A 6,701-nucleotide genomic window follows, 5' to 3' on the forward strand; every position below is an offset into this window, starting at 1 on the left:
CTTCCGGCCGGCCGCGGTGGTCCAGCGGTTCTAGGCGCGCAGTCCGGAACCGCGCGACTGGTACGGTCACAGGTTCGAATCCTGCCTCGGGCATGGATGTGTGTGATGTCTTTAGGTTAGTTAGGTTTAAGTAGTTCTAAGTTCTAGGGGATTGTTGACCATAGATGTTAAGTCCCATAGTGCTCAGAGCCATTTGAACCTTTTTTTTTTTTTTTTTTTTTTTTTTTTTTTTTTTTTTTTTTTTTTTTTTTTTTTAAAGCAGATCCACTGATGAGTAAGAAGTCGAAACTAGTAACGATATCATGGTGAGTGGCCGTGGACGAAATGTATAGCAAGAGAGTTTTACGAGATTCACTGTGTTTGAGCTCTTAGTTTTTCGCACGCACACCTTAGCGTCACCGCATCAAATCTGGACAAAACTTCGAGCTTTCGACGAAATCCTCCACAGTCTGCGCCAGGAACAACTGACGGTTGTGGCTGCTACTGTTATAACCATTTATAGACCACAGGTGGCTTTTGATTGGTCAGCAGTGCGTGATGCAGCCAGAGATTGTGTCGCCGTCTGGTCTGGAAGCACAATCAGTCTCGCAGGTACGTAAACAATTGAGCGCGCATTGCTCCGTGTCTTCTCAGCGTCGAGAGTTCGCTTCCAGAAACAATTAACACTATAGCTGCTCTTCTAGTTAAAGCTGTTCTCGAACATTTTAGTTTCTACTTTTTTAACAGCAGCATCCCAGTATGTAAAAGCGTACTGCAAGATTTTAGTTTCATCAACATTATTCTGTGTTTACTTGTGAGAATGTGCTTGGTAACTGCTGATTTCTATTTTGAAAGAGCCTTTCGTGTTCTGCACAATGGTCTCTGAGTGCCTGGAATTAATAAGATTCCTTGTGAGTGCGGAAGCACCTGTGTCGTCACTCTATCCATTCCTTTACTGACCATGTACTTGTATAATCCTTGTTATGGTTTGCAGTGAAACTTCACGCAAAAGGATGCGGGGAATGTGCTAATTGTGAACGCGAATAATTGCGGCGCACCGCGGGTCTATACCTCACAAAGCAGGTGAACGTCTGCTACGCCGGCGGAATTTGCGTTCATATTTGCTACGTTCCTCGCCACGAAAATCAGAAGTTTTTTTCCTCTAAACCATAAGTAGCATCAAATCATACACTCTTCTCTTTAAGAGCTGTCAGAAAGTACACAGTTCGATATAAATACTCCTGTAACGGAAGGAAAGAGGATTAGTCGACGACAAGTTCATCCACAAATTTTAACTGGAATTAAAAGCGGCCGTCTCCTGTTCAGAGTAAGCATCCCGCTATGCACCTTTAACTGTTTACTTAAGCTGCGGGAAACCTAAGTATAGATGGTCAGATACGACTTGATGCGCCACTCTTCCGAAAGCTAGTCCAGTATCTTAACCACTGTGCCACGAAAATATAAAGGCTTCACCATCTGGCTGCATAAAGACGATATCAACACTGACAGAGCTAAACAACCTTCTCGAAATACTTGTATTTATTTCAACATCTTTAACTGTTCACAAAATATCTTAGTGTAGCTGCACAGATGACTCATCTGCGTACTTCCACTTTCCGTCGTCACATCGACATGTATCGTAACGGCACAGTTACGTAGTACAATTCGTGCGTGCGTGCGGGCGTGCTGGCATGTGTCCTAATACGACAATGGAAATGCCTGCTAACTTAGCACACGTACACTAGATGTCAGGAAAACTATTCTGTTACGGTGTGACATCCTCTGGGCGGAGTTCTGTGAAAAGGGGAGATAGCGAAAAGGGTGTGGGCGTGGGGAGGTGAGATGTAAACATAAGCGTAAACTCTTTGACGCACGGAACAATTTGAAAAACTTACTACCGGAAAAAACATGGGATAGGCGCGTTTAAACACCCAAAACATCCCCGAAGCTTGGGATGGGGTGACATGAAAAAATAATCCGAAAAGACCGATACTGCTGTCAAATCCACAGTTTTGAAGGCCTCTAGCCAGGCTGGTGACAGTCCCGAAGATCTCTCACCCTTAAGAGACGTGGGCGGAAAAGGTGACAGGTAAAAAAAAAAGAAAAAAAAAGAAAAAAAATTAAAGGATGTTAGGGCCGAATCCAAAATTTTCTGATTTCCAAGGTTGACTGGTGATATTCACAATGGCGTGTGAATCCGAATTTGATCGAATAAAGGGATAGTAGTCTTTGTACCTGTAAAAAACCCATCTCCCATTCGTTCACGCGTTGAGAAACCTGGATAAACATATAACCAGCCATTGCCAGTGAGTCAGCTATTCGAATATAACGCCACCATTATAAAACGTGTTGTGCTGATGTAGTGAAATATTTATGGTTAACCATGAGTTCCTACGGCTTTCGGAAGACAACTGCACGAAAACTACAAAACATACAGAAAAATGACATATCAGTGGTTAGAGCTACTCTCCCCCAAGTTTAGATTCGTAATACACGCAGTAGCATAGATCCAGTCCGCACCACTAACAGGGCAGACGTGTCAAAACACAGCGTATAATGGGGCATAGCATGCATTTAGTGTATTTGAATTCGCAGCAAAGTATGAGTCAGTTTCGACGGATCAGTAAACATTTCGTACCGAACATCAGGTAAAACCTCCAACAGACAAAACAGTCCATGTGTGTAACACAATCCGTGAGGCTGGCTTTTTTGTGGTATGGAGACGAAAGGCCAGTCAGAATTATTAGCAGAGAAGGCGGTGACAGAGGAATTCATCGGTGTGTGCGAGCATAGGACTGCAATACCGCTGCCAACTGTGGGCCGCACTCCACTCAAGTATCTGTGTCTTAACCATACCGGCCGTGTTGTTACATGCTCTGACTGTTCTTACTTTTGCAGTGACTTATAGCTTCTACTGGAGAGTCACGGTTTTTCACTGAAGTTGGTTTTCAGTGACGAAGCGGCGTTTCATATCTGAAAAAGTGAATCGCTGTAACGTGCTTATTTGGGGCTTCAGAAGATCCACGCAAGATTGTGGAACACATTCGCGATTCACCTGAAATCATTACCTTTTGTGCCAAGTCCTCTTCAAAAGATTATGGACCACTTTTCTATGCGGAGAAAACTGTTACTGGTTTCCTGTTCCCGGACATGCTGCATTAATGGCTTCCGCCACAATTACAGCACGACAGTGAAGGCTTCATTTCGCAACAAGACGGTGCCCCAGTACACTTTATTTCAGGTGCCCACGGCTGCCTCGAAGCTGAACTGACTCAGCGTTGGACTGGACGTGTTTTCCATCATGACTATCCTCCTCTTCAGTGGCCCCAAGGTCGCCTCATTTCTTCTACTGGGGCAATTTCAAAGATCGTGTGTTCCTCTTTCCACTGCAACTTAATTTGGAAGAGCTGCAAGGGAGGATAATTAATGCGGTCGCTGAAAACAACCATGACGTGCTAGGGCGTGTGTAGCAGGAGTGTGACTACCGTGCTGACGTTTGCCGCGTCGCTTGTGTTGCCCACGTTGAGGACCTGTAAAGCGATTTACGACCTCTGAGAAATGCTGTATCCACTGATATATGTATATCTTCTGTATGCCTTGTACTTTCTTCGCAGTCGTCCTCTGACACCCTGGAGGTACTTGCAAATAACCCTGTACTTAATTAACTTCGTAAAATAACACCCTGATAAGCTCGCTATAGAGCCATGCGCATAATAGCGAAGAAGGCTATCAAGTGCAGTGTAGTCGGTCGTGAGACCATGGAAAGCACCTTGTTTGCTCTTCCACAGTCATTCTAACTCTGCCGTAAGCGCAACAACAAAACAGAGGGAGCGAAGTACCCAGCAAAAACGGTGCTCACGTTACTATTAAAGTTTTCACTGTTAGGATTTCATCCTTTCTCAAACACGTACTGTCCATGCGAAAACACACAATATATAAAAATAAAAAAAAGGTTCATGGGCATTCTCACCATAATTTCGTTCTACGTAAACTACACCCAATTTTCACTTTAATGCGTACCCTCAGCGTGCTATTAAGTAAGCTTATAGCCAACAAAGGCACGTCATTAATAACGCTGAGCCTTTTGTAAACAATGTCTCTTATCTCCTGGTTTGTGAAGCGGTTGCGGCCTTCGACCGTTGAATGCAGCGCTAATTAGTAATGGCACACAAATCACCTCACCTCACAGCGTCCATTACTTGTATAATTAGCTTCGTCAAATTCTGGGCATTAACACAAAGTGGTATGTTGCTTGAACAGTCGCTATATTTAAAGAAACAGAAGTAAATATAAGGTATGTAAGCCAGTGGCCATCTTCACATGACTCGGAAATGTCTCATTTGTCAAATGTAAAGTACCTGTAACGGGGAGCATTCAACTAATCCCCCAAATAGAAGACACACTAACTATCCAGAAACCGGAACAGAAGAGGAACGAAGACACGCTTGTACTCGCTATTGTCGAGACCCTTACGCGTTACATGATGGTCGCAACTCGTTCATTCAGTTACTGGTTGCTATCAATATATATGCAATTTTTTGTGAACCGTCTCTGACACAAATCACACTTTCCTTTATATCCTGGCTCTTCTCAGAAAGAACTCACATCGTTTGCATCTTTTCTGCTACATGGCTATTTCACGACATGATGATTGCACTACACAATGAGAAAATGTGCTGAATCATCGTTAATGTGAGCTGATATGACTACTTGTTATGAAATAAAATTAATTTTTCCATTCAATTCTGAACACAATTTAATGCCACAATCGTAGCCGACCGGAGTAGCCGAGCGGTTCTAGGCGCTACAGTCTGGAACCGCGCGACCGCTACGGTCGCAGGTTCGAATCCTGCCTCGGGCATGGATATGTGTGATGTCCTTAGGTTAGTCAGGTTTAAGTAGTTCTAAGTTCTAGGGGACTGATGACCACAGATGTTAAGTCCCGTAGGGCTCAGAGCCATTTGAAGCATTTTTGAACCACATTCGTACTGAATACTTTTTAAGAGGCACAGGTAGGCCGAATTCACTGATGTCGGGAACATACAGTCCCGCAAAAGTCAATCACGCCATTTGCAGCTTGCGTACGGAATAAGAAATTGCAGGCTTATGAATACTGAAAACTCGACCCGAGCTAGCCCCAGCTACGTCCGAGAAAGAAAAAAATGCGAGTAACCAAACTTTTCTGGCAGAATTTTTAGTCTTCGTTACTTAGTAAGGAATACACACGGTATCAGGCAGATCTACTAGAGACAGAGAACAAGGTCGGATTGGATAGGAAATCGGCCGAGTCTTTTACAAACGATTTGCCTGGACTGATTTAGAGAAACGACGTAAAACCTAAATCTGAATTGCCGGCGGAGATTTGAACCGAAGACCTCCAAAAGGCGACTCCTACGTCCTTGGATTGCGCCATCCCACACGATAAAGATGACGTCGAAATCTAGGGAGGGAGGGAGAAAGGGAAGGAAGGAAGATTAGAGTTTTTCATCCCGTCGACATCAACGTCATTAGGGACGGAGCACATGCTCGGAACCGTCGTCCTCCCGAACGCGAGTGTAGTGTGATAACCACTGCGTCACCTCGCTCGGTATCAAAGTCAACATTATGACATAAGGATAACTGCTACGTCTGAGGCGAATGGTCGGATACAATGAACATAACCTGTATGAATGAAGTGTTTCCCAGCGTAAGCCTAAAGCAGAATCAAGGCATTTGAGATGTGCTACTATCGAAGGATGTTCAAAATTAGGTGGACCGATAAGAAAAGGGCCAACGGCCCTGCCGCAGTGGTAACACCGGTTCCCGTCAGATCACCGAAGTTAAGCGCTGTCGGGCTCGGCTAGCACTTGAATGGGCGACCATCCGGTCTGCCGAGCGCTGTTGGCAAGCGGGATGCTCTCAGCCCTTGTGAGGCAAACAGGAGCTACTTGATTGAGAAGTAGAGGCTCCGGTCTCGGAAACTGACCTATGGCCGGGAGAGGGGTGTGCTGACCACATGCCCCTCCGTATCCGCAACCAGTGACGCCTGTGGGCTGACGATGACACGGCGGCCTGTCGAAACATTTCGACCTTCACAGCCTGTATGGGAGGAGATAAGAAAAGGAATGAGGTGATTCTCCGCAGAAAGGGGAAGGCAATGAACAGACGAAGAACCCTGACAAGAAGAAGGGTTATCATGACATGACATGTGTTAAGACATCGGGGAATAACTTCCATGATAAAAAGAAAATGCTGTAGTGAGTAGAAACTGTAAGAGAAGACAGAGACCGGAAAATATCCAACAAATGTGCAAGTGCTACTCTGAGATGAAGAGGTTGGCACAGTCGTGGCGCCACGTCACATTACATTACATCACATCACACCACACCACACCACCTCACCTCGACCAAAAAGAATCAGGAGCGCAGTTTGAACATGAAGACCGCAGCCCTCCCCACTACGGGTCTAGTGTCACAACCGGTGCGCCCCTTGATCGGTAGTCTACTAAGAAATTGTAACATTATTCCTTTTCCGAAAGTTTCTTCCGAGGAATTGGAAGATTTTAGGGTTATTAGTATCAATACTTGAAGCCTCTTGAGAGAGGAATCTTTGGCAAAAATGCGCGTATAGGAAGTCTGTCATGCAGCACGGTTAAGATCGTAAAACAGTATGGTAGCTCGTAACGGCTATGAAAGTGGGTTAATGACATGGAAGGTAATTGCAAACCCGCTCTTTATGGCCTT

The 6,701-nt window shown here is 44.8% G+C and overlaps 1 pseudogene; it reads left to right on the top strand.

Annotated features, from left to right (window-relative positions):
* Nucleotides 1-5,747: 5,747 nt before the first annotated feature.
* Nucleotides 5,748-5,865, top strand: LOC124724819 (annotated as a pseudogene).
* Nucleotides 5,866-6,701: the final 836 nt, after the last annotated feature.

Source organism: Schistocerca piceifrons, chromosome 1 (assembly GCF_021461385.2).
Source record: "Schistocerca piceifrons isolate TAMUIC-IGC-003096 chromosome 1, iqSchPice1.1, whole genome shotgun sequence".
Taxonomy (NCBI): Eukaryota; Metazoa; Arthropoda; class Insecta; order Orthoptera; family Acrididae; genus Schistocerca; species Schistocerca piceifrons.